At 38.1% G+C, this 23451-nt stretch overlaps 1 protein-coding gene across 4 annotated transcripts in view; it reads right to left on the bottom strand.

The window, feature by feature from the left end:
• The window catches only part of PPP1R12A (protein phosphatase 1 regulatory subunit 12A), a 126044-nt gene that overhangs the window by 79314 nt on the left and 23279 nt on the right, over positions 1 to 23451 (bottom strand). The window lies entirely within an intron of this gene.

The following is a 23451-nucleotide window of genomic DNA, read 5'->3' as shown; positions in this document are numbered from 1 at the left end:
CTCCATCTTGACTGGCTCCTATTTTGCGTTTCTTCTCTGCGTTTGAGTATTTTTCTCACAGGGTGCTCAGTGAGTTTTCTTGCCAACTTCCATACTGCTGCCCTTAAAAGGGCAGAGCAACAGAGAGAAAAGTCCCTCTGCATTTCAGGACAGCAAGGACTCAGAACAGCTAGACCCCACAAGACTGGGATTAATTTTTTAGCTTAATAAATCAACAATACTGCATAATCAGAAGGCTGAAACGAAGACTTTTACTGCCAGACTCCTAAATCCTTCTAGAGAATTATGCCTCTAATTAAATGCAATTAAGGTATAAATTTTCCTTTTCAGAATACTTCTACAGCAATAAAGACTGAAAATTATATACTGCTTTATTATGGTAAAAAATCTCAGATTTCCTTATTTATGCAATTGTGCCTTCCAAGGTGAATCCCAAAGCCTTCCTCCATTCTGTAGTGCTGAGGGAACAGTCACACCGTGAGAGATGTGTTGCTGCCCCGTTTAAGCAGCCAAACAAAACCAGCAAGAAATTATCCCTCTTTGACCCCATTTGCTTTATTAGGTATGAACTTAAGGCTTTGTTTAGAATGTAACACAGAATTGTTTCAACAACGAGCCTCATCTGGACTTGTTCATCCGTAAACTTGCTGCTAGGCTGCAGTCCACTGCTTGCATTATTTGTTTTTCAATCAAAACCAAAACCACGTTCTTGAGTGAAAACATTCAAAAACCTTCCTAACTTTTCAAGTATTCTTGAAAACTGCTTTCCTAAAGGATTTTTTGAATTATCTTCAGTCATATCCATCTCTAACTCTAACTCAGTAATTTTTTAATAAAATAATTGATGAATATACTCCAACAATAAAGACTACAAATTCCTCCAGCATATTGTCTTCAATTTCTTCCACCTATCATCTGCGTACAACACTTACAAGCTAGTATCAAGCTCTGAAAGAAAAGAATCACCTCTCTTTGCAAGGCATTTTGTTACTGAAATGAAAAGGAACTAAATGCAAGACATCAAAACTCAGTTCAGGAGGAAAAGAAATTCAAGAAACACAAATGTTTATACTTAACACAAACATTACCCTAGCCATATTTCACACATACCATATATACATTTTTTCTGGATATCCAAGTTGCCTGACTATTGATAACCTATGTATAGCACAATATTCACCAATTTATTATAAGGAAAATAAAGTCATATCAGAAAACTCTGAAATTGCCTAAGCATTTTTAAATATAAATCTTTTAATATTACATCTCAATATGCTGCATACTCATGTATCTTTAAATTCTATAAAAGTCATAATCTGTGAAAAAAAGGATACCTTAAAATCGATTAGCACTATTAAAAAAAACCCCAAAAAACACACACACAAAAAAGCCAGACCATCTGGTTGTGACAGAACCCAAGACAGAGCAATCCTTGCCCGTTTTTCAAGTATACATAAGAAAAACTGGCAAGACATACTCATAAAAATACCGTTGCTAAGTGAATCAAAAGCTTACATATGCAGCACATTAAAAGACATATGACTAAGTGGCTAAAAATATTTGACCAAATTTGGGCAGTTTATTGTGCCATACATGGCAAGAATCAGGAGAGCTCAAATACACTTCTCATGTATTATCAGAGGTTGCACATTCATGACAAGCAAAGATAAACAATCTGTGAGATTATATATATTAGGATGATAGAAGAGTAACTATTAAGATAATAAAAGAATTTACTTGCATATGCAAATGGCAGAGTAGTAGCATTACTAGTGATCACATTTGTGAGGCTTAAATAATGTTCCTCATAACTGATTACACAATCTGAACAACTCTTCCAATAAGTTTATTATTGGACAACAGGTGCCACAGAAGCTGAAGTTCATGAAATGGAAGACAGCTGTATAATTTAAAAAATATGACCTTTGAGCTTCCTCAAACAAAAATGACTTAAAAGTGAGCCTTGTACCTGAAATATTTTATAGAGAACTCACTGCACTGTGCCCTCCAAGAAGGTTATTACATTTCTTAAGGCGAAGAAAAGCAAATGCAATTGATCCTATTGCTGAAGAACACAAATATAATCCATCCTTGTCCCTTTTTTCCCCTTAACAGCACCACAGGCAGGTGTTTGACTGACCCTATCACTCTCAGCACTTTCCATATGAGAGACACCTCTGACTATCAGTAGGTACCTTAAGTCAGAAAGCCAAGAAATAAATGTTATAAAAAAATCTTTATCTCAATGTTTTTCCATTTCTACTCCAATCATCACTGCACTATCTTCATAGTCTCTTCTAAAAGCAGTATTTATCAAGTGCCAGAAGCGTCTCTGTTGTTAAAGACTGACATCTCAACCCCCAAAAGAAAGCTTGTCAGAACACTATGATAAACTTAAAGCAACAGCCTCCGAAAAGTCTGCCCTTCTAGACCTCAGCCTGAAAGCTATTAGAAAGGAAAAAGCAACGTACACACAAGTCATAAATAACAAAGAATTCCTCTGATGTTACAGTAAATCAAAAAGATAAATTCCCACAGTGACTTCTGTCCCAGTCTCTGCACCAAGGATAGACAGCCACAGCCCTTCCCTCTTCCCACGTCTGCTAAAATCCTTCTAGGATTAATCTTGGTTCTTGGCGTTCATCTCCTCATCCCCAGTCTCTTCCTTCGCGGTCCTTAGTTCCCACCTAGAGCCTCGGCTACCACTTAGTGAAACAACAGGTCACCAAATCTGTAGAGCGCACACACCAACCAGCTCCTGGGCGAGCACAAGAGCATGGGAGCTCAAGCTCTCCTTCATCTATGCCCGGTCTCTCAATCCCATTCCCAGCCTCCACAAACTGGTACAAAGGCAGCATTTCTGCATGAAGCACTCATTACCCTGCCAAATTTGATGGAAGTTAGCCAATGGGCCCCAAACAGAACAACAGCTGGACAGTGCAATCACATAAACCTCGTTTCCTTTGGGAACTAATTTAGCAACTAGGCTAATTAGTCATAAAGGAAGCAAAACAAAGCAAAGTTGATAATACAAAGTCTGGTTACCTCTTCTGATAAGAACAGAGATGAAATCTCAAAGGAAGTATATTAAGGCCCAGGAAAGAAAAACGCTTTCTATTTGTACAACCACCTGAAACCTGGACTGAAAAAAACCAGCAAAGATCAACCGCGTGCAGCTCCCACACAGACCAACCCTAGGTAGCTCCAACTTGTCCTGGAAACAACCTGCCTATGTTAAATGAAACAACCTTTTAAGCTTTTCCCAGAAATACTTCCTGATCACTCGGAAGGCGATCACCAGATGCCTGTTGAACATGCTGAATTTTAACTGTATTCACCACGACTTTGTATACCAGTGCGAGTGGCACGTGATCCAGATGGCTGTCCTTACTATCAGGTGTTAAATACATAGGTGAAGGGTAGACCTAAGTTAGTAAGTAACCTTAAAAATAGACAGCTTTCGAAGAGCTATCTAGAGTGCTTGGTCCCTCAGTGAGTAACCACCCAAAGAATTCAGCAGACAGCACTCCTCCCCAGAAGACAGGAAAAACAAGTTTGTATTTTTTAAAAAAAAATCAGAAATCTCATAGGGAAAGAGACAAGCAATCAGTTAGACTGCTGTCCCACATGCTTGCAGCAGTTATATAGCATGTACCTTACACTGGACTGAATTTTAATTGTTTTTCATCAATGATGAGATCTAATGAGGTAATGCCATCTAATGAGGTTTAAACATTTGATATTTGACCAGTATTTTCTACACAGAGATTAAACCTGCCCTTTTACTGTTACCTGATTAGCATCCTGACCTACTACACAAGTTAAGATATTTTGCCTCTAATAGCAGAAAATAAACATTGTATATTTAACCTCTGTCACCACACTTCATTTTTCCTTATTTACTCTTAGTACTGAGAGGAGTCAAAAATATGAACACAGAATAATGAATTAGACCTAAAGGGATCAAACAATCCAAACAGCCATTCTGAATCCTGTGGGAACGCTGGAAACAGGAGAAAGACCTCACTCAGTGGCCTGGAGAACAGTTTATCCCTTCCTTTGCTTTATTTCGTGAACAGAGTCCAATGGAACTAAACAGGACATTAACATTTTTGTTAACATACCCAAGAATCAAATCAAGGGAGGGCATCCACACCTAGCAGCAGAGTAGGTTAAAAGCGGTTCCTGTTCTCTTCACCCTAGATTTCTTGTTCCCTCTGCCATCACATACCACACCCTTATAGCTATGCCAACGTGCTTTGCTGAACTGGATCTGAAGTGGATCAGAAACGCAATTAGAATTTAAAATCAAATAAATAACTAAAGGACAGCAATAAACTATTATCTTTATCCGATTAAAGAGGAATAATTTGGTTAGATTAAAATGTTTTTTAAATTCAGAGAAGAAGCCTTGTTCTGAAACTCATCTTTGTGTCCTAATTCCACAATCAAAACCCCAAGACTTTGTTTTACTGTGAAATTTCATCCATTACAAACCCTGTGTTAAAGCTTCTTGTTTCAAACTGACACTTCAAAGAACACATTTCTAAATTTGCAACCACTTCTACCACTCTCACTTTTAAATTTACAACGCATTTTAGCCTACTTCCTCGTTTGTAGAGACTTCCTAAGGAAATCGCATTACTCACTCTGTCTACCTGGCTGTCCTCCCTCCAGCAATTTCAACTGAAATTCAGACAGAAACAGAGGTTGCAGAGAATTAAATTCGCTACTTGTCATGAAAAGGTGGTTTAAGGATAAGTCCTCTGAAATAATGCTCCCAAAAAGCAGGTCACAGCGTGAACTGAAAAATTACCACTTCTACCTGGGTCCTCCCCCTGGTCCGCCAGTGAGCTCAGCACTGCCAGAGAATCCCTATGGTTTGAAAATCAGTCTCAATCCGCAATGATTTTTACCATCATGAGGAAAGGTTTTCTTAGGAGAGAGGACATTACAGTTCACTAGTGACATTGTTTATGAACATCTTCTGGTCATCTTCATTCTCCTTGGGGAAAAAAAAAGAATAAACTTCCATATTGCAATTCTTTTATATTTTTTCTTTTTCTTTCAATAAACTACTAATTGAGAAGGTATAAAAAGAAATTTGGCCAAAAAATCCAAAGCAACCTTGAGCAACACTCACCACTTTTGATAGGTAACATATTTATGCTGCACTTTAATTATGAACGCAGCACAAACAAGTCAAGCGGCAGTAAGGCGTATGAAATGAAATCTTGAGCTGTAGCTAACTTCCAAGCTACAGATTTGAGGTAACCTGGCAGTTACAGCCACTAGAACAAAGGAGGAATATTTTTTGGACCTTCAATTTGTTTGCCAGTCATTAATTCAATGCTTTTGTACGAAACATAACATCTTAGGAGTCTAAGATTAGTAATGACAATGTCCTAAGACTCACTGACTATTCGGGAACACTTCCAGGATAAAGGGTAATAAGAATGACCAACAAATTAAGTCATGAAATAGAAGTGATTTTAAACTTATTTACTATTTAAGGAATCACTAGAAAAGCACGTATTTTACATTTGCTGAGTATTCTTTTTTAATATAGTTCATCCAGGGTGGAAAGGCTGCTGTTGATGTTCACCTTTACAGTAAGAAACAGGATAGTTTTGGTGTTGTAACAGAACTTCAGGCACTAATCTAGTATTACGGATGACAAATATTGCTCAATTATTAAATTAAGTATAATGTTTCCAATGTTCATTTAGCCAACCCACAAGTCACAGCTTCTATTTTTCTGTGAGCTGGGGTAATACCGGATATCTCTGCAGAGGGACAAAATATTAGCATTACATATTTTACTTTTTAAAAGTATGTTTACTAGTAAAAATGGAAGGGCTTACCATGCAAATATTCTTGATAAACTAATAATACTACCCTTTTGCTACACTACTGTTATTTTGTTTAACTTGTTTGTAAATAATGTGTGTGAGGCGTGTGTGTTATTTTCAGTTAAGAATGGCCTACTATTTAAAATCCTGAAGAGTCAGTCCATACAAAATTGTTAAAGTAATAGTTTCCATATCCAATAACTCAAATTAAATAATTTCAAGAGCATCTCTTTGCTTCTGCAAGTTCTGGCAGTCTGAACTTTATTGTTTGTATTTCTCTCACCCCAGAATATGAGTCAATCCTGGCATAATCTTCAACGTCAAACCCTTTCCCCCACTGCAGGGCAGCAAATTTTTCTCCAGAGAATCTTCTTGGAAACATTCTAAGTGTAGAAAATGAGAATCCTTTAGACACCTGCAAAAGCAGCTGGGCAAGACGCTCTCTTCTAAGGAGAAAACATTACTTGAAGCTGATGCAACGTTTCATGTCCATTCAAGTCTCATGGGGAAGGCATGCAGAGATTATTGAAACTGAGCACCCATTAACCATCATTACTTAATTTGAATGCTGCAGAGCTGTCAAACATTGACAAAAATAGACAAATCATTCCAGAACTCAAACTTCTCTAGCTATTAATTCCACATCATGTAAACACCTTGTCATATACACGAGTATATCTCAATAAAAGTTCACTTAGATTTTACTGAAGCTCCAACAGAGGGATAAAACCAGGAGCTACACAAAACTGGTAATCGTTTAGCTCAAATAGTCAGTCAGAGCATAATGTAGTTTCTGTACTACAATTCTGCCTTGTTTTCTCTGTTACACTGAACTACTAAATTACTTACATGCCCTCAAGCTTTGCTAGTTTGTAATTTGTAGTTAAATCTGTAAATTTAATTAAGGGCACAATTCATGAAAAACACTAAAATCTATCACTGTTGAGACTGATATAATCTACGTGTTATAAAACTGATTTCATAGGGACTTCCCACTATTTAAACCCTAACGAATGCTTAATCATAATTCTTAATCAGGACTTTAATAGAATACATATATTTAAGTGGCTTTAGCATGTATCAAGTAGAGATAGAATTATTGTCCTCTAACCTCCCACCGAGATAAGTAAGGGGGAGAGTTGGCCATAACATGTTATTTACTATAACCAGAGATGCTACCATTCCTGTTAGCAATCCCAGTAATGGATGCAGACTCACTCTGACAGACATTATGTGAACAAAACAACCCAGTCTAATGCCTGCTTTTCTGCTCTTGCTGCAAAAGAACCCTCAACTATTGCAGGCTACCTAGTATTACATGCAAATCTACTTTCAAATAAATATTTGTTTTCTTTTTTAACTGTGTGCAAATCTATTTTCAGGAACACTTGAAATTCCCACACTAGAGCTTATCTCTTAATTAAAACTACCATACTAAATATTTAATGTTAAACTTTACAAGTATTCATTTATTTCAACTCAAAGAAAACTCTCAAGATGACCTGCCAAAAAAATACCTGGAAAAAGCCTGCCAAAAACCCCCAAACAAACCTGGAAAAATGAGATATCATGGAAAAAAAACCTAGCCCTTACAAAATTATTTTAGAAGACATCAAACCAAACAACATTCAAAGACTAAAATACTGATACTGGAGCAGTTCCTTTTGCCTGAATGCCCTTTTCTCTCCCAGCTCAATACACTGACACGAAGTTGGTGAAAATACTGAACACAAAGAAACCTTCACCTAAACTTCACACAAAGCAGGATCTCCCTTACAACTCATGGTGTTAAATATCTGAGAAACTTCTGCTGTTCATGCTGGCTTCCTTCAATTTAGAAACAAAAGTAGTACATTCTGTGGAACAACAGAAGTTGCCTTTAAATGTAGACTCAGCTTTCTTAGTCAGCTTTATAACCATGCTACAGGTGAAAGAGCATGGGTTTACTGAGCGAAGTGGAGAAATTAAGATCTGACTGACAGCACAGTATTACAGCTGGTACGATGCACAAATCCACAAGCTGTCTTGAACCCTGAAGGCTTAGGCAGGTAGGTATGTACAAATTACATATGACATTCTCATTTTAGGTACATGTTGTTGAAACCTATACCATTTGTCCAGCAGCACCAAATCTGTCAATTTGGGAGGTAAATCCAGAACCGCATTTCAGACTCATTCATTTCACAAAAGGCTTTCTCACTCTTCTGGCCCATGCCTTTGCAGTTTGCTTTCTGAGACAATTTCAACAGTTGTGGCTGATGCACCGTGCTCAGCAGGACATATATATACAACCCTCCCCATTTACCTCCTGATAGGCACAGAAGCAGTCTTTATTCATTGAAAAGAAATGGGTTTTAGGAGTAAACAAAATTTTCATACTGTAAAATACAGTGCCATTATGCAGCTATGCTTTCATTAAGTATTTATTGTTATAATTTTGACAGTCATTACTTTTCATGGTCATGCAATGTGTAAATGTTAAATTTGAGAAGGAAAAGACAGTGTCTTAGAGTAGATGTATTTCTATCCCAGCCAAATTTAAGAATATGCCAATCGCATTTCAAATACTTACATTTTCTCATCAGCAAACAGCTGCTTTTAGCATATGGGCAACTAAATAAATTCATGAGTTGAAGTAGCTTTTCTATTTAAAATCCCTTACATACTGATACCCTCTAATACACTTTCTTAATCAAATTAATCATCTAGAAAAACAAAAAGGTATCAACAAAACTTACGAGAAGAATCTGTTTACATAAACAAACAGGTTTGTTCACTTCCAAGTCCCCTGGATTTAATTTAAACCACATGTGCCAAGTTCCCCTGTTTTCCTCTGGTTGTGACTGTCACCTCTATCCAGCTCCGAGTTCTTCGGAGAGGAAAAATGCACACTGCTTTGGAAGAAAGCACATCTATCAGGGCTCCGCTGTGAACTCTTAAGGGCGACGTTGGTGATCTAGTCGTCAACTGACATTTAATCTTCTGCTTTAGCAGGATCTGGGGGAAGTTCTCATTGCTTTCTAATTTTAGCCAAGTGAAGTGGCAAAGCTGAGTAGAATAAAAGCAATAACACTGAATTTATTGATAACCCTTCATCCCACCAAGGGAAAAAAAATATATGTGTTGATAGAGCATACTAAATTAACCAAGACAGACTCTGTGTGTGTACTTTCCTACTGCACATTATTGTTGACAGTAAAGAGCATCTTTAACAGAAGAAACCAAGACTACAGGTACAAAAAGGCACTAAAACACTCAAATTTACAACTACACACCTATGAGGGCTTCATTCAATTAGTGCTTGCCATGTGTGGTTTTATCGTCATCATTATACAATGTATTAGAAGTAAAGCATATTTTTAGTAAGCTGATAAGGCTGATACAGGGCTAATTACCTCCCTATGTAGGGGAATCTATGTAAATAAACAACTTTTTTTTTTTTTAAAGAATGGCTTGAGTTGGAAGGGACGTTAAAGACCATCTAGTTTCAACCCCAATTCAATTTTAACATAATAGAATAAAAAAGTACATGTTAAGTATGAATGATACATCAGTTAGATTTATATATATTTTATATGTAAAAAAATTAATATAATCGTGTCATACCCAAGAATTTAATTAGAAGTAAAAGTGGCATTCTGAATTGCTTAAACATTAATCAAATTGTCTTAAATGTGGTAAATATATTAGTTTATCAAAACTGCATTTTGGACACAAAACCAATTAAACAAAGGTATTATTACATATAAACAGGAAACGTAACCAATTGTTTCTCACCATTTTCCATTTTTAAGGAAAGAATATATTGCTACACCTACTTTCTATTCCTAGACTTGGTAAAGAAAAACTATCATTCTCTAATATAAATCCCAGTAAATTTTTCAATTTATGATCAAACTTATGATTCACTGAATTGACTAGATAAAATTGGAAAGCATTTTCAGTTCTTTAAAAAGTTCTGCTAAGACTCAAAGCTGACTTAGGCTGCAAAGTAGCAGGTTCAGGATTTAAGTGGAGCATTTCAACAGTTTCACTAAAATTTTAGTAGAAAACCAAGAACTGTCTAAAAACCAATTAAATAGAGTTTTAGTGAAATTAGCCAAAAGCAAATTAGCCAAACTTGTTACAGTAAATATCAAACAGTTGCTCTTTCTTAAAACTGTAACTTATAATACAGATTTTATCTCTTCAGACCATAACAAGGTGAGAAACCTGCAGCTTCCAGTGCCCAGAACCTTTCAGGTATCAGACAGCACCTTTGACAGGTCTACCAGAAGGAACATCTCAGTGCTCCTCAGGACAGCCCTAGCTCCCAAGCGGGGCAACACAGACATGTCAATAAACTTCTGGGATAACCCTGTTTGCATTTTAAAAGCCTAAAGACAGCACAGGATGTTTTACACTCATCAGTAGTGCATATGCATTTTAACTTCACTTTTCAACAGCAAAAACAACAAGCAGCTCTCCGATTTTCCTTTTTGGAGAAAACTGGCTGTGGTCCACACATACAGACACATAGCTACATTTTAAAACAGCTCAATTAATTTCTGACTTCAGAAATATATTCAGCATACAAGCTAATGAAACTGGCTTGCTTTCTGATCCACCGAAAGTTTGAAGGTATCACTCAGGGGAGAACATAAGGTATAGACAATACTAAAAAGTTCAGTGTCGGCTAACTTCCATATACAATTTCATATTCGACATTGTCAATAAACACACTGCATAACTTGGAACAACTTGTCCAAAGCCTTTTTTCTCATTTAATCTGCACAAAGAAATGTCACTGTGATCCCCCAAAGGTAAGGTAGTTGCATCAAAGGTCACCAAGACTCAAATAAATCCTCTGCAAGGATAAAATCAACTCAGAATACACCTAAAGCCAAAATTCAAGACAGACAAGGCACTTCAGGAATCTCATCGAAGTTAAATAAGGGTGAACCCATGCTGTGCCTTTGCTAAATTTGCTAAACAATCTTCTAAAATAACTTACATGAAATACATTTCCATGTTTTAGTAGAGTTAACAAAATGTTTGTACAAACAAATAAGGAGATGACAATCAAATGCACTACGAGCCTCTGTCAAGTATAAAGAATAAAAAAAAAGTATTCAACACCAAACTCCCTGTCTCTCAAAGGCTAGCTATGCAGCTGTTCAGCTACACGGATACAGTTTGCAACTTCTAAAAAAGGCATTTTTGCCACAGTGTAACTTAATACTCTATTTTCAATAGGCTAGCCACATCACGAACTTGCTGAGCAAACTCTCACTGGCTGGAACGGAGGAGAAACCTGGCGCTCACCGGTGTGCGCTTCCTCTGCAGCAATCCCAGCCCCACCTCCAACAACTATCTTTCCACTGTATCCTAATTTTTCACCCGCACAAGAAAACAGCCATGAGTACTTCTTAACAGAGATGTCTGACAATTTATCTCCAGCCGCAAAAGTAAAAACAACATCCACTTTGTGAACCTTCTCTCTCCCAAAAGAGCAGGACAGAAGCACCAGCTTCGACATCGGACTCCCTCTGGTCTATCTAAACAGGAAATACTTTAGGACAGTTGTCCCATTAGAAACTCATTATGACAGATTAACGAAGAAACTGCAAGTAATCACAAGTTCCTAGTAAACCGCTTACATCCCAATTATGCTGAAAAATGGACAACGGTCAACATGTAAAATAATCTAAGTTTATATAGACTCATCTACAACAGTATATACCACTATATATACACAATGCATGGTATTTTAAAAGGGCCAATTTTCAAGTCCTTTTTTTTTTTGAATGAGTATCCCACAGACCAGAAGCCATTATTGTACAAAGAAATTTGATTAGGAAGTTACAGAAGTACAGAGATAAAGAAAAGGAATGGCAGCAATTAAAAATAAAATGTTTAATGAATAAAACTGTGAAAATCACTACAAAATCAGAATTTTAAAAATGGGTATAAATAGTATAAACTTTAAGTAACAGACAGTAGAAATTTGGAAAGGAAAGCTATGAACATCAATGAAAAAACACAGCCAGCAGGGCAGGAATACTAAAGCATTTCTTAATAGGAATGGGAAAAAACTAGCAATGATATAGGGCACATATATATAAATGATACAGGAGAGAGAGAATTTGTCAACAAATGCCTCCCACTCCCTGGTTTGAAAGAAGCAAAAAGTTTTATTTGTCCTGCATAATGAGGATTATATAGCTTCTAGTCTACTAGTAATAAAGAAAAATGCCAAAAACCCTACAGTTCACTATTTAACTCAGTAAATCTTGGTAATACAAACCACAAGTATGCTCAGGCAGCTCTCTAGTCACTATTCAAGAACTTAAGGCAGTTTCAAGTTTGCCAATATTTATTTTCTAAACAGATCTTGACATACCTGGGAAAGAGCAGAGGACTGTTAACACTGTACCAGCGCTGTACTGTACTAACACAGATGCCTAAATAAGTTAACTTGTCAGCCATAGTAGATAGAATAAATAAAAAACACACATAAAAAATTTCATGTGACAGATATCAAGATAACTGAGGTTCATTGGGCTTATTAGCAGGAAGGCAATACAGTGCCAGCACAGTTATATTACCTCAAAGGCTTGCTTAGCTTCACCAACACCACCACTGCTCTTCTTGCACCATAGAGCCAGAGCTGGTCAATGCTGAAGGACCCCAACTGACACACACTTGGAAGACCTGGGGCACCAGCAAACACAGCTGTGAACCCACATGGCTCCAACAAGGCCTTCTAAGCTTGTAGCCTTGCCAGATGAATGTTGACTCCACCCAGGGTAACTTCGTAAATCTTCATGAAAGCTTATTAGCAAAAACACCTTAGGTGCAAGACTTGAACACGCTTCCTCATGAGAGGACACCTTTAAGTATGTCTCCCCAAATCTGAGTTAAACAGATCCCGCTTTTTTTTGGCCATAGTAGCCCCTCATCACATCAAGTATCAAACACTAACTCCGTTGTGCGTTTTAGCACACAATGCATGAAAAGCCAGCAGAAATTGAGTATTTTTGAGAAGCAGTTCTCTAGACTGCATCTGCAACCAACGTTGCTATTCTTCTCACGGCATTAAAGGGAAAAGCAAACCAGACTCTTCAGCTCCATGTTTACTCTGATACAGGAGGAAAGGAAGTTATACACTGATTTTTGGTCAGTATGAGAGTCAGTATACTAAGAATTTTACACCTTTGATCAGTATATTACAAAAGCAGCTTCTTTTTCTTCAAACTGTTGCGTGTGCTCCAGTACCAGCAATGTCTCCAGCCTTTTTCTGCCTTATTTGTTTTTACGCTAGGATTCATATTATACCACCTTCACCACTGCCACCAAACACTTATCAACAGCAGATTTGCTGCATCTCATGTGGCAAAACTTAAGGACCCTCCAAGTCACAGCTGTGGTCACTGCCTATTCTGTGTGGCACGACCTGCACTGCCTGAAGAGGTCTTGCCTGCCATCCCCTCCTTCTCTGCAAACGCCTAGGGAAGAGCTAATAAAAAGGGCGAGAATACAGCTGTGTTTTCTCCATCTTCTACAAGAGCCTTTGGTCCTCACAAACCAAGTTATCTCAGTGTGTAAAGGTAAACCTGTAGTCTAGCAACCTCTAAATTTTCCACTCCTCACTAATCTTCCAAAGAGCAATTTTACCCAAGCAAGCAAGCACCAGGAAAATACTGTACCTAAGATGAGCAATTGTAACCCATAGCATACATGCCAAAATCAACACAGCACTCATGTCATCTGCTCTTTTGCCAGAGCACAAGGAATTCATACATTCTTACACATGCTGTGGCAGTTCATCTCTAGCTTCTCAGTCCTGCAGGCCAGATTTTGGAAGCTCTGACATCAGTTTCAAAAGAAGAGGCACTAAAGAAACGTGCCAGAAAACCAAAATATTTCCTAAAAAAGGTTAGGTACTTATGCTTACTACTTCATAAAGCATGTGACTTTGCAAGAAGCTCTCACTTGAGTCAAATTAAGGCATTGATGTATTTCTTCCACTGTCTTTCGCAGCACATAATCCCATTTTTAAGAAGTTAGCAGAAGATACCTTTGGTAAAAGTTCTTGTAGTCAAATGCTGATAAAAACACTTTAAGAAAGTATTCTAATTGAGCTTATAGGATCTTCTTCCTCTGCTACACTTGATTTTAGGCCATTATACAAAAATGATATTTAAGTTGATAATAATTAGACCCTCACTTGAATATTCTGTGTTAGAACCTCTGACATTCAGAAGATTGCAATGTTTCAAAGTACTCATAAATACCATCCCTATTGGATAATTTGCATTTCTATGTTTCAAGATTACTTTTAAGCAGTATTCTGCTCCTTACAGGAGGTAGCGTTATAAAACCAGCAAACCCTAACTCCTTTGAGCTAACAGAGGCTAATCACTCAGGGCATGATTCTACACGAGCTCACTGTTGACAAACAGGGAGGTCTCGGTCTCCCTCCTCATTCTCAACTGCACACTCCCAAAAGCATTTGTCAGACTGTCCATTAGCCAGTTTAACTCACCAGCAAGTCAGAAACAACCCTTTTTCTCTCCCCACCCAAAAAAAAGAGGAGGGGAAGAAAACATCATGGTGGGAGGAAGAAACAAGAGCACACTCTTTCAAGGCAGCAAAGAAATAGTATTGCCTTAGTCGCACCAGGAGCTGCAGCCACTTCGGACTTTCCTTCTTAAAAAGGATTCTGGAGAAAGGGGTAAACCCCTACATTTCTAAGCAGGCAGTAGTAAATCATTTGTGTTCAATCCTAACTTCTGAGAGACTGCTGACATCTTTCAATTGCACCAGGACAGAAAACGCCTTCTCTTTACCAGGACTGTGTCAGCTTGAAAGAAGTAACAAGAAGCCAGAAGTCTATTGTTTACCTGACCTTAGCAGCATGCACGTCATCTGAAATTAATCATAAATGTTTTAAAGTCTGCTTCTTGTACATCAGACTGCTAGTTAAAGATGATTATTATCAAAGAGCACAAAAATGAAAGCCTGGTTGAAAAGCACACTGGATTCAAGGTCAGTCATAGCAATGCGACTGACTTTACTGACCGCATTTCCTCCACAAATACATACAAACAAGTGCTAAAGTAAACAGGTGGAAAAAACCAAAAAATTAAGCAGAACTACTAGAGAGAGTCCGGTGGAGGGCTACAAAGATGACCAAGGGAATGGAGCACCTCTCTGATGAGGAAAGGCTGAGGCCTGGGTCTGTTTAGCCTGGAGAAGACTGAGGGCATCTCATCAACGCTTATAAATACCTAAAGGGCAGGTGTCAAGAGGATGGGCCCAGACTCTTTTCAGTGGTGCCCAGCAACAGGACAAGGGGCAACAAGCACAAACTGGAACACAGGAGATTTCATCTCAACATGAGGAAGAACAGCTTTACTTTGAGGGTGATGGAGCACCGGAACAGGCTGCCCAGAGAGGTTGTGGAGTCTCTTCCTCTGGAGATATTCAAAACCCACCTGGATGTGTTCCTGTCCAGCCTGCTCTAGGTGAACTTGCTTTGGCAGGGGGCTTGGACTAGATGATCTCTGAAGGTCCCTTCCTACCCCTGCCATTCTGTGATTCTGTGATACGGAGAAAATATACACACTGCCTGAGCATGGGGAAAGTCTATGTGCTGCAGAATTTCGGCAGGTAACCACTCACTGGCCCTGGCAGGGGCAGAGCAGCGGCAAGGGCAGGGGTAGGGTTTGACAAGGAAGACTCCAAGTTTCCTGATTTCAGACAAACGTACGAAGATCCATCTGGTTTCACTATTCAATCACTCACAACCCATGCTGCAAACTGAAAGCTCCTGCAAGGCAAACTGTTTTTAAAACTGGTTCTTAATTTATTTTCATGAAAGATCTATCCGTCTGGCTAAGGGCTATGCTCCAAATACCTCAGACTGCACAGTAAGAAACTACCTCCATCTTGAACAGAGAAACCCACTCCCCAGCGTGCCAGAAAACTACCTTCGCTGCCTTGAGCTTGCTTTTTCTCCTTTATGGTGCACATCTCTACAAGAATTCCCGGAAGGGAAAGCTGTTCTGCCAGCTTAATTTACACTATTCAATTAGCCAAAACGTGCTTAAGCTTTATGCTTCTCTAAGGACTCTACTTTGACATTATATATTCATTTATGCACAGGCCTATATATAAGCAATAGTAAGGCTGAACAGCCAAATACTTCAGGACCAGGAAACGCTTTAATTAATGCTGCCTAAGCCAAAGCAACTGGCCCCACAATTGTATGACCTCTGTGCAGTCCTACATGATCACTATTTCCCTTTGAAATAGTGGCCAAAGGAACTTTGTTTCATTCAATCTATGAGATGATCAGTGCTTTCATAACATGCAGCTATTCAAAATTATGGATTGTTTTTCACTGTTCAGTGTTGAGCCTGTATTGCTCAAATCTTGTTCCAAATGGAACTCATTTTCTCACGGACTCTTCTACCTATCAGTATTTACCACCATTCAGGTACATAAGCAGGATTTTCATAAAACCTCTGCCACAAAAGTTATCATTTTATAGATGGTAAACAGACAAAAAGGTCATCATAAGCCATATTCCCTGACTCAACCATTCAATTTGAAATACTGTGGAACTGAGGTTTAAGGATATACACCATTTCACACATCTAAAGAAAAGCTTCCTTTCATTACACTTACAGCCACTAGCGCATAATGTTTGTACAGATTTCCCCGCAGTCTCCTACTCCCTATACCATTCTCTTCTTTTTTCCCCCCACTGACAAAGCAGAAGTCCCATGAACAACAGCATCTTTTATCAGATGTCCTGAACTATCCCAAGAGCAAATCCTCTATACAGGCCCTATAATCTAGGTATGATGACATAATAGAGTATTAAAAGGTTAATGCGTGTTAAGTCCAAGCACAGATTTCATGGGCAACAATAATTACCTGATATCCAACACACCAACACCCGAGTTCCATTATTTCAGTACTCCCAGCATCAGCCTTTTTTCCCCACTTCCTTTTCCACACCACCATTTAATTTTCCTAACTCTCAGTTTCATCCTGACAGCCAGCCCACATCTGACAGCTTGCTTTTGCCTCCACTCTTCTGACTCACTCCTACATCCCTACTCTATTTTTGCATCTTACAGCTTCCTCCTCTGTGCTAGTGGAGGCACAGAGGTCACAGCACAGATAGTACTAGTGTATCTCTAAATGAATTTTAAAAGTCCACAGCAAAGTGACATCTGTACTGCTTCCATGCTCTGAATTATATTCAAAATTAACTTAGACGTATCACTGTACAGTAGTGCAGGTTTTCTTTAGGACTTGGTAAATTCTGTTGGATATCATCTTTTCTCTGAAGCACTCTTCTGGTGAATCTGAAAATGTTTGAAAAAAGGAGTTCTGAAAAATACTAAATAGCCTCCAAAATGCTAGAATATTAAAAACACAGATCCATCCAAGAAGACTTCTCTTTGCTTCTCCCAATCTTATTAAGTATAAAAACAGCCAGGTGTCATTTGGCAGCTACAACTGACAAAGTGCCCTACCATGGTGGCAAACCCAACCCTGAATGGCTGAAGAAAAAAAGACAGCATCATCCTTTTTTACAGCTCTTAGCTGAAAATAGTAAGAGAAGAGACTTTGTAGAGATCCAAACTTTTGATCAAAGCTACAGACTACATTCCCGAACAGGAGGAACTCAATAGGCCAGAAGTCTACAGCCCAGAACAAAATTACTTTGATGACCATGTAATGAAGGACTACAGAATCATAAGTAATATGGAGAAAGTAAATAGGAATCAGCTGTTACCCTTTCTGCTAGTACAAGGAGCTGAAGTCATTACATGAAACTATTAAGAGTTGAGACCAAAAGACATCAAACAACAAAAGCTGCTTTTTTGAAAGCTGATCGGAATGCCCCATATCAGCAGAAGCAGAGATGACTTATTACTGAGCTCAGTAGACTGGCTGTTCCTTTTTACACAAATGAGGCACTGCAGCTATGTGATTAACTGAAAGAGCCTTAAAGGCCTTAGGCAGCCCAGATATAGAAAAAAACCTCTCTTCCCTGCAAGTCAAATGACTACTGTGGCATTTTTACTGTGTACCACTCTCATCACCATAGGTAAGCGGCAAAGTGCTCTGGTTTTTGTTTTCTGCAATAGAAAATATGTGTTTTTCATTAGTATTCCAAACAAAGGTACTGATGTTCTTGCACTCTTAATTTATCATACTTCTTGTAAAACAGGATTCTGTGTATCTGAATAAAGAGATATGACTAAGTTTAACAGTCTAGCCTCTCATTCAGGAGGGTTTTTTAAACTATAGGTATGTAAGTTACCACAAGGAGAATTACAGTAAAGCTTATGTGCATCTTCATACTTGAAAGTAAATACAGGGTAGCTTCCTTCACTGCAAACATAGTCATTTTCAATGACTGATGCCGCCATACTCGGATGCTCTTTCCAGAGGAACCTGAACCAGATCTTTCTGAAGCAATCCCTTAATACGCAAGCCTCAACAGGCGCTTGTTTAAACTGTTAGCATCTATTCAAGCAGTTAATAAACAGGTCAAACACACAGAAAAAAAAGCATACTGGTTTCTGTCGACCAAACTTTGTTTATAACAGCTACAGGAATTATCACCAGTTTACAACAAGCTTGGGTAAAGCTTATCTGATGGCAAAAGTTCATTATGCAACAAAGCTGTATTATCAACGTGCTACTATTCTTTATTAAATTAGCACTAAATCTTTAGTATACAGTCACTGCAACAAAAGGAATTTCTTCTACTAGCTACATAGGCTCTTGCCACATTTTTAGTTTTAATAATTAGCTACTGTGCTACTGAAGGAGGCCAAGAAAGAGGGTATTATAGACAAAGCTAAAGCCAGCTGGGCTGTTTTTTTTTTTTTTTTTTTTTTGCTGTTGGATCGCTGCCTTCATTTCACTGAAACACTACAAAGCAAGTTGACCATATAAGGCACTGGGATTCCCATGGAAAATGCTTACACAAATCAGACCCGTGCAGTCTTTTCAGTTTATATATTATAGTTAATGTGAACATTTGCAGTACCTCTTTAAAATACACTTCAGAATTAAATCTTACAGATATAGCATTATTTTTGCCTTAACTGAGTTCATGTAAGTAGCCTTCTAGAAGAATCTACGGCATAACATTCAACTGAATACATTTATTTAGGTAATACTAGACTAGATCGATTTCAAAATTGCAGACAGCATTCATAAACACAACATCCTTGATTTTGGTGAAACTGAAAAGTACCAGAAAAGCCTAATTCGCAATTCAAGGGTCTGACAGCAAACGAATCTCCCTGCCAGCCGCTGGCTGCAGCCTGCATTTATCAGAGGCAGCGACTTGCTGCATGGAAAGATTATTTGTAGCCTAGATTCCAACAAGAATAACTCTAACGAGCAAGGGCTTATAAGGAGATGGTAATACACAGTCTACAGAGAAAGGGCAGGGAGAACTGGAGAAAGCACCATTCTTGAACAGGCGGGGGTGGAAAATAAAGAGGACTGCAGGGCTTCCACTTCAGCAGAGCAGGGGAGCTTTCGAGACGACTGAAGGAAAACATTGTCGGTCTCAAAGAAGGGGTAAGAAAGAAATACATGCAGACTCTAGGGTTAGACAGACAAATACAGGAATACAAAAAGTTAGAAATATGTGCCAGCATGACAACACTATCTTCCTAGTGCTAGGATTTTTATTTTTTTTTCAGACGGAACCGAGCACTTAGATGTTGGGAAGCAACACTTCTAACACAGTACCAAAATTACTAGAGAACTCTGCCATTCTTCTTAGATGCTATCTTCACTTAGTATTTGCATTTATTAAAAGGTGAATTAATTAATATCTTTTTAGGTATGAATTTCACAATGAAGATGCAATTAATGCATTGTGAGAACTCAATTTTGCCAATACATTGTACAGATTGGTCAACGCTGGGTTTTCTTTTCAGACAAAACTTCACAGTATTCTGTATATCAAACTACCTGATCTGTTAAATTAACTAGGACATGTGCACCTGCTTTAGCTGGGACTAGGAATGTAATTCTTCAATCAATAGTCTATTGATTCAATAAGGCTGAAAAATGTGTCTGCAGATTAATACAATCTGAACAGAACTATTCCTTCAAATAAATTCCAGCTGCTGCCAGGTCTCACCGCCTTCTTGCACCTCAGAGAATATACTCCATCTAACAGATATTAATCTCTGTACTAATATTAAAAATAATACTCAGCGATTTTTGAAAGCATCCCTACTTCCTCATTACCATAAGCACTGGTTACCAACTGCCTGTATGACAAAGGCTCACGTAGCATGATGCTGGAAGCCAGTATTTTCGATGCAGAAATGTCTACCTAAAAATCCCTTTCCCTAGCAGAGAAGTGAAATTTTAGTTTGCTGCTAACATATCATGGGAATAAGATATGTTCAGTGAAACAATGTGCAGTAATAACAAATACTAATTAGTATCAGTCGCCAACAATTCTACCCATTAAATACTCAAAATCTAAGTGCTTCCTCCACTGCATATGGCTTATGCTATTAATCTTTAATAGCTGTTTTGGAATTCTCTGACATAACCCAACTGCTTGCAAACTGAATGGCAATGTCACCAATCTGTTGGCTACTATTCCAGTCACTCACGTTAAAGAATCTGTAAAACGACCAGTAGTGAGATCAACTTTGTACACCCTCCATAAAAATACAGGGGTTTCAGGTTAATGTAACCATTTACACAATATTGTCTACAAAAGCATCTGAGTTTTTCCTGCAAGCACGCTGGAAAATTATGTTAACTATCAACATACACACCACCCGCCATAAAGCGTAACCAGTCATCACACCACTACAGCACCCCTACATATAGCAATCCTTGTATCTGAAAATGAAAGTAAACTTCAAAGATTTTTCTTAAATTTTACATCCCCTAGGTTTGCTCTCATTTTTTTTTAATTTCCTGAGGAAAAGAGGAAAACTATGTTTCCACTTCCCTCAATGTTTGAATTTTATGTAATTATTAACTGGCATTATTAGTTAAGGCAACAGTCAAAAGACAGGGTTCTGATTTGGAAGAGCAAAACCATTTACAGAAGGATGAACCTTCTAGTCTAAGTACAATACTGATTTATATTTGTATCCATAACCAGAATACAAGAGCCATAATTGATAGATGCAAACACCTACCCACTCATTGAGAACTTTAAGCAGACTTCCGAGTATCAAAAGAACACATGGGTTTTTTACCTCAATGCAAAAAGACAAATTCAGAATGGGATGGGCTGAAAAAATAAAAAGTTTATTTAGAGAGATAGTCCTCAAGATTTGGCACAAAACATAAAAGCAGGAAGATTCAGAAATCTGGCTTCTTTCTAGGGAAAGGCTAGTTTGGGTATCTGAAAAACAAACGCTTCAAGCTCTAAATCTATAAGGCAGGTAGGATGCACATCTTTGACTAAATAAGATTTCAGCTATAGATTTAACACTTCTGGATAGCGCTATGGTCTTCTGAGCATTAAGCTTTAAAAAGGATTAACAAATCCACAGCTTTCTCTTCTCACGAGATATTTATTTAATACACTGTAGCAGGGAGTATCTTTTCACAGTCATTTAATATAAAATGATGGCTACCACTTTAAGTCAGAACAGAACTTTCTGTTAAGAGACAATTTTCCTATTAAACTATATAAATATATATAGATAGATCTCCTGAAAATGCTGCTTCTATTCCAGTTGAGGTGTGAGTTACCAGAAAAAGTTTCAAAAATCAGTTAAGTCCAGACGTCCCAGGAGTAAGCTTTCACTTAGTTTCCCCCCACATCCCAACGGACTTGAAGATTTTGCTCGTAACTGAAGAGGACTTAACCATATAGCGTGGTTTCACATGGTTTCAACACTTACTACATTTAGTACGGAAGTTCAACATCAAAATCTAATTATCAGGAACCAAAGATAATCCTGAACCAAGAAAGACAGAAAAATGAACCTAGAGAAAATTTTCTGGGCCAGATCTCTATGAACTTTAGGTCTCAATTTTGCCTCACATAGGTATTAAATTAAAAAAAAATGTGAGATGTTTAACAATTTTAAATCTCACAGTCACCAAGATTTATATGATGAATAGTACAGGCAATTACACCAGTTTTTTCTATTTAAAAAAAAAAAAAGTGGAAAAAGCAGCAGCGTGTAGCCAAATAGGAGCCATAATCAGTTTTATTACAGAAACTAAGTACATACGTGACCACAGCATAAATATGCACACAAAGAGAAGAGATGACAAATACATTTCTGTGCAAGATGAAATTTCGGTCTGTTCTTAAATTTGCCCCCAACACTAACCACCCCTGAAACCTATGTGCCACACTGGAAATCAGAACCATCTCTATTCAAGTTCAGAATTCATTTGGCTAGCACTCCTGCAAATTAAAAAGATCCCTTAAGGAGCTGTAAAGCATTTAGATTTATGTGATTTTATCCACAGAGAGGAGGTAAGACTCCAGTTCTCAAGATCTTATCATTGGGTTGTCCTAAGCAGTAATTTAATGGACTGCTCAATTACTTTTTACACCAGTATTTTAGAAGTTACTGCACTCCAACTGCAAGCTGCTCTACCACGTGACTTGCCAAGTGGACAAATTAAACTTCTCTACACAAGAGTGAACGAGCATGGGAATGTACAGGAGCTGTCAACGAGTAAGTACTGTGCTTAAGTAGGCGTTTAGTCTAAAATAATGACAGCACTGTACTTCAGAGTATCTACATCCATACCTATCTAAAGCAAATGAACGCTTAGTTCAGAAAAAAAGTATCATTATACCAAGCTACTTCAGATAACTTTATAGTAGCTACCACTGTATTTCTGCTCTGCAGGTTATCAATTTGCTAAAAGCACATTTTACGTAGCCTTGGACTCAAAAAGCCACATATATGGGCTCTCCCTAGAAGAAATATCTATGGAAGTGTAGTCATTCAATTCCTATGGGCACCCCAGAGATTGCCTCTGTAGCAGGTGGGATTGTGAGCTTTCATTTGGAAGGACTGTATTCAGTATTGAGACACTTGTAGAATTCTCTAACAGTCCTGCACTAAATATCAGGCTAACACTGAAGCAATATAGCCTTAATACACCACTGGCCTTAGGAATGGCAAAGAAAGCATCTACTGCTCTGCTGATGACTTAGCCTTGTTAGACTAAATTACGTAAGGCAAAAACCAGCACAACCATAGCATGCTGCAGACATATGAGTACCACGAGGATGTCAAGGTCCTCTGCAATGTGCTAGAAGGCAAGAGGGAAAGGGAAATGAGATGGCAGGTGAGATTTTGCCTTTCCAAGTTAGTCTGGGCTATAGATTACTTTCTTCCCATGGCAATAACTAATGTCTGAGACAGAACAGGTTGTACTTAAATATCCTAAGCTGCAGTATACATGGAGTGGAGTTCTACACAGACAAAAGCTGAGGCTGCACAGTCTCTCTGGACCTTCTTATCCAGTCACTAGCAGTCATTAGCTTAAAATTTTAGAATCAGTTCATATCTTGCCCCTTCCTCATTCTCCTGCTGCTGCCTAGGAACTATGAGAG

Source organism: Numenius arquata, chromosome 2 (assembly GCF_964106895.1).
Source record: "Numenius arquata chromosome 2, bNumArq3.hap1.1, whole genome shotgun sequence".
NCBI lineage: Eukaryota > Metazoa > Chordata > Aves > Charadriiformes > Scolopacidae > Numenius > Numenius arquata.
The sequence above is the reverse complement of the archived record's forward strand: the minus strand, read 5'-3'. Positions and strand labels throughout refer to the sequence as shown.